Source organism: Ambystoma mexicanum, chromosome 12, assembly GCF_040938575.1.
Source record: "Ambystoma mexicanum isolate Mex_15411 chromosome 12, UKY_AmexF1_1, whole genome shotgun sequence".
In the NCBI taxonomy this organism is placed as follows: domain Eukaryota; kingdom Metazoa; phylum Chordata; class Amphibia; order Caudata; family Ambystomatidae; genus Ambystoma; species Ambystoma mexicanum.
This window is the reverse complement of record NC_090936.1, coordinates 1098554433-1098566865: the sequence shown is the minus strand read 5'-3', so window position 1 is coordinate 1098566865 and position 12433 is coordinate 1098554433. Positions and strand designations below refer to the sequence as shown.

The 12433-nt window shown below is 42.6% G+C and overlaps 1 protein-coding gene across 1 annotated transcript in view; it reads right to left on the bottom strand.

Annotated features, from left to right (window-relative positions):
* FBH1 (F-box DNA helicase 1) overlaps positions 1 to 12433 on the bottom strand; it is a 1469681-nt gene that overhangs the window by 629969 nt on the left and 827279 nt on the right. The gene's annotated exons all lie outside the window — the stretch shown is intronic.

Genomic DNA, 12433 nt, shown 5'->3' with positions numbered 1-12433 from the left:
ATGCAAGTAGACTATCGCCAGGTAACCCCTACTGTCTGGATATATTTGTTACCCTAAGGGTGGGGCCTAAAGCCTGTGGCCTTAGCTACTTCTCTAACTAACAGACTTCTAAAGGGTCCTAATTGATTATCTTCATCTTTCAAAGATTGAACAGCGATTCTCCTCTCTCTCACACACACCATCCCTCCTTCTCCGCACTCGGTCTCTCCTTCTACAGTTATGACTGGTCTCTTCTACCTCCACCCTCCAACTGGTCTCTCCCCTCTACCTATGCTGCGTTTCCTGATCTTACCTCTCTCCTGCTATCCATCTCTCCCCACATTCCTTCCCCATTCATGCTGTGATCTCTATCTCCACTCTCCCGTCCCCGCCCTCCAACTCGCTCCTGGTCTTTCCTTTCTCCAATACCACCACATCCCAAACACACAGTCAAGCCTACTCAACTCCCCTTCTCTATCCTTTCGCCAGTCAATCCACTGCCACAACACCACATAGCTGCCCTTGAGCAACACCTCTGCAAGATAAGACACACTTTCCCCCCGGCGACTTCCAAACCACAGTCCGAGCGCACTTGTTCTATGAAAGGTATACTACAGAACTGCTATCCTCACTGGGCCCCAACAGCTATACAAATAACAGGCAAGCCAACCAAAATCTCCTACGCATTCCACTCACCAAACTAAGCGGCACACAAAAAGAAGCATTTACCCAGTGAGCAAATAGAACCTAGAAAACCATGGCACTTCACATCTGCACCCTCCATCAGCACTTTCTGAGAAAAAAAGCCTAAAAACATACCCATAGTCCAGCCAGACCGGTTACCCTGCCATCCTCTGTCTAGCCTCTCCTGAAAACATTGTAAATTCATTATCACCTCAAGCCTTTTAAACTATGTATGTTGCTTCAAGACCCACTGGGTAGAGCCAGCACTGAATACAAGTTCAAATAAAATAATTCTTCTCATCTAACTGAATATCCAGCTTATTAAGGGAGGTTTTGCACAACCCCCTGCTGAGAGCTGTACAACCAATAACCACAGGATGAGGGCAAAAGCATCCAGCCAAGCAAATAAACAAAATATCTTTTAAAAGGTAGATGTGTGTCAGAGCAGTAAGGCTTAAATATCAGGAAGGGGTAGCAGGCTGACACAAAGATGCAATTAATCCACACACTTATCCATAGAAAGATACACCACACTGAAAAATATATACATTATATTACACATATAACACTCTATAAGTGCACTTGGGCACATAATGCAAAGAATGTTATAAAAATAGTGAATGTATTGGAGGACTCTCCTCACCCCTATACTAATGTGGATCCACTATCAAATGTACCCACACAACATATAGTGACCAGGAAGGGGTTTTGGGGGAGGGGAGGGAACCAATCATTCTAACATACAGTTAACATCCATAGTGCCTCGAAACAGTGCATAGTCCCAAATTCACAACCCACTCCGCTTAGTGGGAGACAAATGGCATATAAAGACAAGTGGTGGGAAGAAAACGGAACCAGACATTTTTACACAGGAAAAATAGTCACAGAGGAACGCCTCCCTAAGGTCGATACCAAAATTCTGTCAATTTGAGGGAATACTATTCATAAAATTAAAATGCTCACATCAATCAAAGACAGTGCTAGAGAGTGGAATACAACTTCACAAGCCTAAAAAAAAAAACAGATACATCTTTGGCACAGTTATCATGGCAGTTTACTTCTGGGGAAAAGGGTTACAGTCACCAACATTAGATACAGTGTACATCTACATTCACAGTGGGGAGCAGGACTTTAAAACAATCAAATCACAGGTAAGTGCTAAACATCTAGTTTGTGGCATAGAACTCCTTGAACCCCATGGAAAAACAGGAAAAGTGTCCTGGGGCAGGAAAGTACCCACAACGCCACTTTAGCCGAGTTCCAAGGTGAGATCAATGTTCCATATAATTGGACGGGACAAAGAGTAGGCCAGCCAGGTGAATGGTGTAAATTAAGGTAAGTGTTGTGAATAGAGAACCCGGGTTTTTCTTCATAACTAGCAGTTGTTAAACATAATGGCGTCATGATGGGTACTGGTGGGGTGTGGGGATGGTGAATGAGATTAGTGGGAGGGGCAATGACCCAAACTTCCCCTTGTCAGATTCATATGCCACGCCTATTTAAAGTGAGCCCCAGTATTTATTATTGTTGTTTCTTTTAAGCAGATTTTGTTGAGGGGTTTCCTGTGAGCTTTTGGACCTGGGTAGCGCTTGTACGATATGCCAACGACTGCGCGTGGACCAGACAAAGGTTCTGGGGAATGATTTTGAGAATTGTTCTGTGCACTAGGTGAAGGCCACAGGGCCACCATGTTTGGGACCAGTCAGTTCTGTCTGGTCAAGACAATGGGACACAGGAAGAAAATCAGAGGGCAGAGGACAAATGCCTCTTGCCGAGGAGGACGAGACTGGAAGTCGAGGAGTCGATTGCGACGAACCAGGTGGACTACGTCACGTGATGATGGAAAAGTAAGAAGAATAGCGGATAGACTTTCAATGGAAAACGGAGTTTTCCTTTGTTAAACAGAGCTTTACTTTATCTGCCTCTTATCTTGATTTTATTTTCTGCTCAAAGTTGGTCTCTCTACAGGCCTCCATTGAGTCTTCCATTCATTATTGTCTCTTAATACTACTATTTGCTATGATGATACTTCTCTCATGTTATCCCAGGCTCATCCTACTTCATCTCCACTTGACTCTAATTCCATCAGTGCTCATTCCTAAAATCTATCCTTCTCTCGTCTCTTATCAAACTTCTTTCTTTAATATTTGTCTTTCAACTTTTGTTTTTCCTGCCTCTTTTAAGCATGGCTCTATCCTTCCTATTCTGAAAAAAACCTTCCTCTGATCCCTCTCTGGCTTCTAATTTTCGTCCTATATCTCTTTTGCCTTATTTCTCTAAACTACTTGAACGTCTTGTTTATTCTCAAGTCTCTAATTTGGTTTTGGATAACTCTATTTTTGTTTGTTTTCAGTTGGGGTTCCTGCCACTTCATTCCACTGAAACTGTGCTTCTTTCTGTTTCTAATGCTTTACTTTCAGCAAGTTATTCTAAACATTCATGCTTGCTTATTCTGTTAAACTTGTCTGCGGCTTTTGACACTATTGATCACGCTCTCTTTCTTCTTTTTCCTCTTTTGGATTCTCAGGGTCTGTTCTTTCTCGGTTTCAGTCCTATATATCCGAAAGGACATTCTCTGTCTCTTGGACTGGAACAACTTCTGACACATTTCTTCTTGTACATAGTGTTCCCTAAGGCTCGGTCATTGGCCCATTTCTTTTTTCTCTTTATACTTCTCCCTTGGCTCAAGCTATTTCATTGTTCGGTCTTTCTCGCCACTTTTATGCGGATGACCACTTTTCTTGTCTTGCTCTTCTTTCTCTCCTGAAGTTCACTATATAACTTTATTGTTGAATTGAATAGGAATCAAAAGAAAGTAATGTATACACACCAACTATCTATTAATCCCCCAAGTGAGGTTTGATACAGGTGGTCGTAATTTGATAGAGAATCTATATAAGTCCACAAAAGATCTCTCAGATCTCCAATTAACAAAATATTGTACTCTGGGTCATTTTAATGAATTCCTCTGGAATATTAACCCCCCGGGTCAAGGGAATTTGAAACATCGTAAGAACCATAGTCACCCTTTTTATGCCCAAATTTTGGATAAAAAAAGAGAAAGAAGAACTCTAAAAGCAGCATTAATGAAAGAATGAGACAAGATGATTCCAGGTATAAGGTTGAGATGAAAACAATAAATAATATTTACAGGAACTGGATGAAGTCAAACAAAGCTTGGATACTCCAAAAAGAGCGAGAAGAAATGTTAAATGCAATTTCGAGGAAAAATTCTAGGAAATGTTGCATAATTACTAACTCCATGGGTATTCCCCCTAATCAAGCACAGTGTAAAATCATTCAGGAACAAGCGTGGATCAATCATTTTTTGCTAATGTTTATGGACCACCGGAAACTGATGAACTAGAAATTATTGTAAATTCGGAGTGGTCAATAACATACTCAAGAGAAGACATTAGAAATCTTATCGAAAAGTCATCGACATCTAGGGCGGCGGGTTCTAATGGACGAGAATCTTCAAGATTTTGTTTGACAAAATAATCAATCTCAAAACAATTCCTGATTCTTGGAGATCCTACATAGTAATACCCATTTAAAAAAGGATGGAGATTGGTAGCTTCTAATTATCAGCCAATCTCTCTCCTGGATGCAGATGGTTATATCTTTGCAGGATTGGTCCTTGGAGATTTGGAAAAAATGGCCAAAATCAAAAGGGATTATCCTAAAACAGCAGACGGGATTTAGAAAGGGAATATATACTTCATTAAGTGGACTTATACTCAGTTGTATTACGGTTGATTCGTCTAAAAGTGGGGGTACACCTGTATTCAGGGTCTGGATAGATCTATCCGAGGCTTTCGATTCAATTAATAGAAACCGCTTGTGGAAGAAATTGCAAAATTGGGGTGTACCGCCCAATCTGCTTGCAATCATAATAGAATTACATTGAGATTCATCTCTAAGAATAAGATTTGCCAACACAGGGTTACTTACTCAACAGGTAGGTTTAAAGAGAAGAGTGTGACAGGGCTGTATTTTGACCCCACTACTCCTCCTTTTATATCTCTCAGATTTATTCCCTTGGCTTAAGGAGATTGGTTTGATTAGCACGAAGGTGGGTAATATGAAAATCAACTGGATAGCATACGCTGATGATATTGTTATACTAGATAACACACAAAAGGTCTTGCAGAGTATTCTAAATGCTCTGTCTGAATATGCATCTCAGAATGATAAAAACATTTATCCCAAAAAGTCAAACAATCATTTTTAAACATCCATTGAAAACATTGAAAACTTTTGCTTGGAATTTGGGTGCTCAAACTATTCTAATTGTTACAGAAGTCACCTATTTAGGGACGCAAATAAGAGCCTATTCTACCAAAAAACTTCTATTGGAACTATTGGGAGTTAAAAATCATAAATGTGAGGTGCCAAATGAAAAGAATTTGCCTGCAGTATTGTACGTTCTCTATCATTCCCATGACAGAATTCTATATTGGAAAGGTGGTGCCAATTGTATTATAGGTTTGGAATATAATCTCCAAGCCTTTGATATTGATTGGGATAGAATAAAAGCAGATATCTGGAAAACATCATTGGCAATCCCCTGTTTTCCAGTGGCTTGTATAAGGTATGAGTTGGGTCTTATTTCTTTGCTTTCGTATCTAGAATGGAAATGGATTGCAATGTATAGGTTAATTCTTGAACCTCCTCCTTGCTATGAGGAAGTTGCTATATCTATGCAGTCAGCAGAAAATCGGATTTTGAATATACTGAGAACAAAATGTGATAACATCTTGCATAATGCTGATACTGAAACTTTGCTCCAAAATCCTATGAAAGTAAAAGAAAAATTGAAAAGGATGGACTGGATAAGAGCTATTGAAAAGATGACAAGTGCAAAGCTTGCGCCTAGCCTAACTCGATCAGATAAATCCAGATCCTTTCTGCCAGCATATTTAAAGAAATTATCAGATTCAAAAGATCGAATGCATTTCCTGAGATTTAGACCACATTTAATTCACACAAGTGAAGTGCTACACGCCAGAGATAAAGACAAATATCCTTCAGATATCTGTGACAAATGTGACCAAATGAAGAGGCAAACAATGGAGCATTTGTGTTCAGATTGTGCAGGTACATGGAACCTGAGATTTCAAAGATTTCGTAGGTTTGTACATGATGCCTGCTCACTGGACTCTAGGAACTTTTGGGATAGACTGGCATCTGGACATGAAAAATTTCTCACAGCTGAGGTCATTATTTATTTAAGAGATTTGGATTTTATTGATTGTAAGTGATTAATTTTAGGAAGATTACATTATTCTTTGTATGTGTATTTATGAGTATATATATATGGATTGTTTTCTTTTATTTGTTTCTACTTTGTTTTTGTACTTTGTAATTTTTTAATTGAATGTGTGAAAAGTCAAGATTTTCTTCTTTTTGTTAAGTTGGCTAATGCACAATAAAAAAAGAAGTTCACTATAAACTTTCTACATGTCTCTTAGCCATCAATCTTTGGATGACTGAACACTTCTTGGTATTAATGCTGCCAAAACTGAAGTACTCATTTCCCCACAAACACTATTCCTTCTCCTCTTCCTCCCTTTTCTATTTCTTTTCCTCCTTCTTTACTTCCTATTTCTTCCTCGGCTCGTATCGTGGGACTTTACTTTCATTCTGATCTCTCTTTTGCCCATCATATCTCTTTATCTTACTGCGCCTGTCATTATCTACTCCCATTCCTGGCTAAACTCTTGGAATCTCTGGTCACGCCTCTTTTGTCCTCCTTCTTGGAATCTTCTAACATTTTTAACCATGCACAGGCAGGTTTTAGGCCAGGAAGAGGGACAGAAAGTGTGCTTGTCTCAATACAAGACGATATGTCCAGACTAGTTGATGCGGGCGGAGTAGGGGCTCTGATCCTGCTAGATTTGTCTGCCGCTTTTGACACAGTGGACCATTCTATCCTTTTATCACGCCTTGCACAGATTGGGATCTCCGGTTCTGTTCTTGCTTGGTTTACCTGTTTTCTTTCAGATCGCACCCAGACTCTCGCCATGCCCCCCTTTCTCTCTGCCCCTGTGTCCTTACCTGTGGTGTCCCTCAGGGATCCTCTCTTTCCCCGATTTTGTTCAACATTTATATCTGGGCACTGGTCTGCCTTATTCGCTCCTATGGACTTAACTGTTAATCCTACGCTGATGACACCCAAATCCTGATCCGGCTTGATCAGGATCAATCCGTGGTCTCAGCTTGCCTTCATGATCGCCTTAAAGCAGTCGGTGTCTGGATGGACCAAAACTGGCTTAAGCTCAATGGCGATTAAACGGAAGTGATGCTGGTAGGCTGTCCTCCTAACCCTTCACTATGGACCACCGCCTTTTGGCCCTCATCGTTGGGTCCATTACCCTGCCCTGTTAACAAGGTAAAGAATTAAAGAATTTGGGGGTTATTCTCTCTGCCTCCCTCTCCATGTCAAACCAGGTTTCGGCTGTCTGTCAGTCTGCCCATCATCAGATCAGGGTTTTAAAGAGGGTCCTACCTATGATCCCGGAAGCCATGCGCCCCCCGGTGGTGGCCGCGTTGGTTCTCTCACGGCTGGACTATTGTAATTCCTTGTACTTATCCCAACCGACTGGCCTGCTCCAACGGCTCCAACGTATGCAAAATCTGGCAGCCAGATTGGCCACTGGCTCCCCCTATGGTGCCCATATTTCACCGGTGCTTCGCCGACTCCATTGGCTCCCTGTGGTACAGCGAGTCAAGTTTAAGTCATTATGTATTGTCCACCGGGCAATTCACGGCTTAGGAGCGGAGTTCCTTCAATCTAAATGTTCCTGATATGTTCCGGAACGTAACCTCCGCTCCTCTACAACCAACCTACTTACGGTCCCCAGGTTTAACCGGGAAAGACTTGGCGGCAGAGCCTTTTCTATTGCCGCGGCCAAGCTTTGGAACACTCTTCCATTACCACTTACATCTTTTGCCATCTGGCTTTTAGGAAAGCCTTGAAGACCACTTTGTTGTAGCTTTCTGCCCCTATTGTTTTTCCCTAGCTTGCAGCTTCCTTACCAGCGCCATGATGCCTTTGAGCGACCGTGCGCTTTATAAGTGTATGTAACATAACATTATCATTTGTTCAACATCTGCAAAGCTTGTCCTTTCTTAACTTTTCACGCAACAAAACTTCTGATCCCTTCATTCATTTTTTTCTGACTTTTTTATAGCTCAGTCTTTCTATTTGATCTTCGTCTCTCACGTCTTGCTCCACTGAAATCAGTGTTCAATGCTTCTATTCATCTTCTTCTCCCAAGTGATTCGATTGTCTCTTCCCACTACTCTCAGCTGGCTCTCTTTCCATTCTCATCTTAAATTTAAATTTCTGTGCCTAGTCTTTAAATCTCTTCATAATCTTGCACTGACTTATCTCACCTTGCTGGTCTCTTTTTATATCTCTACTTGTTCTCTTCGGGGTCTGAGTCACAATTTCTTCTTACATCTTCTCGTCCTCCTTGTGCTAGTTCCCACTTTTGTTCTTTTACTTTTACTTTGTTAGCTCCTTTTCATTGGCATTCTCTCCCACAATCTCTCTGTTCAATCTTCATATTCTTTATTTCGTTCCTCACTGAAGACCAATCTGATATACAAGCCCGATTGCTGTTCTACTCTTGCTTGTATTTTGATTTTATTGTACCATTTTTATTAAACTATGTACAGCGCTTTGGATTAAAGCACTTTTATAAATCTGAAATAAAATACAAATACAAAAATGTAAGGGAGGGAGAACAAATGTGCCAGAAGGCCTACCTTTAGTGTCTCAGAGATAAAGGGTCAAGTGTCATTACAGTAGAAGTGAAGGCAAAACGGGAGATGGGTAGGTTAGGTTCTCTGGGATGGGGTGCTGATCGTCTCTTGCAAGATACTATGTTGAACAACATTTTTGCCTCTCAGTTCGAAAGGATAATTAGGATTCATCATTGAAAGTGTCTATTTCAACCCAGAGGTGCGGATTTGCTGGCAATCAACCCTAGGGAGGATCTGAAGTTCCCAATCAAGAGGGCCAGAGGATATTCAGAGAACCGGAAGCTCTAAAAGAAGACACAGAAAAGTAAGAAGAACCCTATGTTATCCAATGGGAAATGCGGAAAAGGCTTGCTTCCAAAAAGTATCAACCCAGAACCAGAGGGACCCCTAGGGGCGAGTATCAAGATTAGGTGTTCTGCTAAGTCGGAAGGAGGAGTCGGACACATATTGGACATTTCTTCAGTTTTTATTTAAACTAATAAAGAAAAGACCTATTTTACCCTATTGCTACCAGGATGTTCCCTACCTAACCAAACTACCTAATGGTGCTTGTTTCTCGTAAGGAAGTCCAAATAAATAATTACCTCTGTTCAAAATCTAGTCGACCTGACCCTTACACTAATACGAATAACTAAAGTTTGCCAAAAGAATGTCTGTCTTCTGGTTGCTTCCCTTCGGCCTTCTGTCTCAAGGCTTTACTTCAGGGTTCTCTTAGTTCATATATATATCAGGTATGCAAATGTCATTCTTTAGAAACAAGTTCATTAAGATGGTCTCTTCTGGTTGCCAGCGTCTTATTTATGAGCTCCCATAGCTCCTGCCAACTTCTCATACGATGGTGCTCCAGGCAGTGTAGTGCTCATCAGTACTCTCAGTAATTTCTTTAATGATTTTCTTAAGATTGTCTCTTACAGTCCTTCCTCTTAGTTTGAGTATATCACTCTCTTTCCACTCGACCCGTCTGGGGTTTGATATATCTTTATCATGGATGAGGTACCACCACTCCTAGGAATTCTCTATGTGGCTCTTTCTCTGAGCCATTGGCACAATATATAATATTAACTCATACTACTTTTCAAAGTCTCTCATTAAGCGATTCTTCCACTCTTCAACAGTTAATTTTGGTAACTTCTTCCATCCTTCACAGGATATTCTTTCTGGTTTACTCAAAGCATCATGCTTAATATCACCACTCACTTTCCTTGGTATCTTCTGATATATGCACTTATACTTTTTCAATATCCCACATCAATATCATAGTTTTCACAACTTCCTTCACTCAAAATATGTTCCCCTGGCGGCCTCCCCCTTCTCCATTCCAACCCAGTACCTTAGTTTCTCATAGGTGGCATTTCAGGGTTTAGCGCTCGCATGGGTCGTCATCTTCTATTCCTCATCTCGCTGCTTCGGGCATGGCAAAAGCCCAGTTCTCCGCATCTCCGTAGGTTGCCATGCTCTGTGAATGACTGCTGCCGCGTGGTTTCAGGTCTCCCGCTTCCACAGGTGTTGGTGTGGTTAGACGGGCTCTAGACTCAGGTACTTCTGTGATCACGCCACCACATCAGATGGTCATCCAAGCTCTGCCCTGATGAGAGCTTTTCCAATGTTTGGGTTGTCAGGTCTACGGCATCTCGCTCTGGCGCTCTCCGCTTCTCGGATTGCCGCGGTCTTCATGGCTCCACTCTGCTCCACCCCTCTAAGGTGTAGCTATGTCCCAGGGCTTCACCCGCATATGGCTCTCTCTTCTCTGATCCACTTGTCCTTTTTACATACAAGTTCGCTCTTAAAGGGCTATTCCCTTTTCCTTCAGGTATCGTGGCTGATCCAGCATTGCCTAGAGCCAATCAAAAGGAGGCATGTTATTCATTACTCGAGGCAGACCCATATATGTAGATAAGGTGGGTTCATAGGAAGTTGCTTGTGGGAATGGGAGTCCTTGTCACCTAAGAGGGAATCACTCCATGTGAGGTACCACTTCATACCCCAAGAGAGAGTCTTATGGAGCGGGCTCAACTCCCTAGTCTCAAAGAGGGTGGCTCACTCCTGGGGAAAAGGGGCAAATACTCTTGATTCATCACAGTGCCTACCCCAGGACCCAGAGGTAAGTACTCACAGAAAAACGGCTCCAGCATCAAATAACCCATTAGTACAAGGCTTCTTCTTAGGGGCTGATTTCAAGTATCCCTGAGCCAACACAAAACCTAAAGGAAGAATAAACTCCCTTCTCACAAGGCTGTAACGATTTGCAAGTTGCCATCACTTCTCCCCAGGGGAGAGCCCTTTCCCATGAGGCTAGGGAGGTGTGGCTGCTACCACATATTCCCCTTATGGGTGGTTTAATGCGGGAGGGACTCCCTCCTCTGGAGATAAGGACGATCACCAGGATTACAGCCCAATAAATGTTGTTACTTCCTGACATTCCCTAGCCCCCCTAATATCCAGAACCACTACATTGAGAGCAAACCTATGTATTGTTGTAACATAGGCGAGGAAGCCAAACGTACAAGGACGAGGAGCAGCACAGGAGACATGAAGATCAATGACAGTGCTAACACTGGTACGAGGTGGCCCAGAGGAGGCATGAGGATTAAGTCATTAACAGAGATGAAGTACTTTTACAATCCACATGGGAGGAACTGGATACGATGTACAAAAAGGAGCAAAGGACTATCAGAGGTGTCAAGACTGGCTGAGGAGCTGACCGCAGCTGTCAGAGGAAGCAGGTGTAGCAGATCTCCAGCATGGGGGATTCAAATCCTGCTGGCAGACCAGCGAGAGGAAGACACAGAACGCCGGCAAGCAGCTGTGGGAGTTCACCGTTGGGTCTGGCAGTGCAGACCAGAGCACATGACCGAGAGAGGGAAGCAGCTGGGCCCTGCAAGGAGATGGTGCGCTACAGATCCTGATGAGGAGCAAAGCCTGAAGAGCTGGTCCCAGTCCTAGGAAGCCCTGGTGACGTACTAAAACCCATCATAATGTAAAGGGAGGTACGGGAGACCCGTAGGGGAAGCGACAGCGGAAGGGAGAAACGCTCAAACAGCTTTCACTCGGCCCAGTGGAAGCAAACCAACTATTGGGCCTAGCCACAGTCAGTTGTGGCTCCAGTATTATCTTCCTCATGTCAGCAGCAGACAGAAAACCACTGACTACCAGAGAAGGGTCTGAGATACCAACAGTGAAAAAGAAACCATCAGAGGAGATCGTCCTTTGCACAGTGGTAACGAGGAAACCACTGGCCACCAGAGAACAGTCTGGGATCCCAATAAGATTTGGTACTTTGCTAATAACAGATGAGAACGGAAGAGGGTATGGCAAGCTGTAAGCAGTGACGAAGAACTGTGCCAAACAATACCAGGAGAAAGCAATCATTCTCCTGATTGCGAACTAGAAGTTTGGTTAAAGACGCCAGTGGAAGGGAGTCATTCCCCCTGGCCTTGTCATAAACTGTACCAAGTAATACCAGGCGAAGGGAGGCATTCTCTTAATCCCAGGGTGAAAGTTGTGCTGGAAAGCCAGGGGAAGGCAGTCATTCCCCCTGGCTTCTCTGTTGTGAGAGAACATTATTTTGGACACTGTTCAAGAAGTAGGAGAAGGGAGCCATGCTCCTGAACAAGGCACTTTTCTGTTAGTTTATCCTTTAGTTGTAGTGTGATGGCTAGAGTAGGATTTTGACACAGTGTGGTGGAACTTTGATTTGACATAAATTCTGACGAGCCCTTTAGTATTAGTTTTGCGGCAGGGAAACCCCTCTTAGAGATAGGGACAGTTGGATTTTCTATACAATAAAATAAAAGTCTATAACCAGAATCATGCAACCGTTGTGTCAGTCTCCTCCTTTGATACCCTTACACGACCCTAAAACCAGCAGTGAAAATACTGACGAGGGACATGGAAAAGAGGATTTTGCCGGGTCAGTAGAGAAAGAATATTGGCATTGCAGCAGAAAATGATTTCAGCAAAGGGATAATGGATGGGGCAACTCAGGATGTCCCAAGTG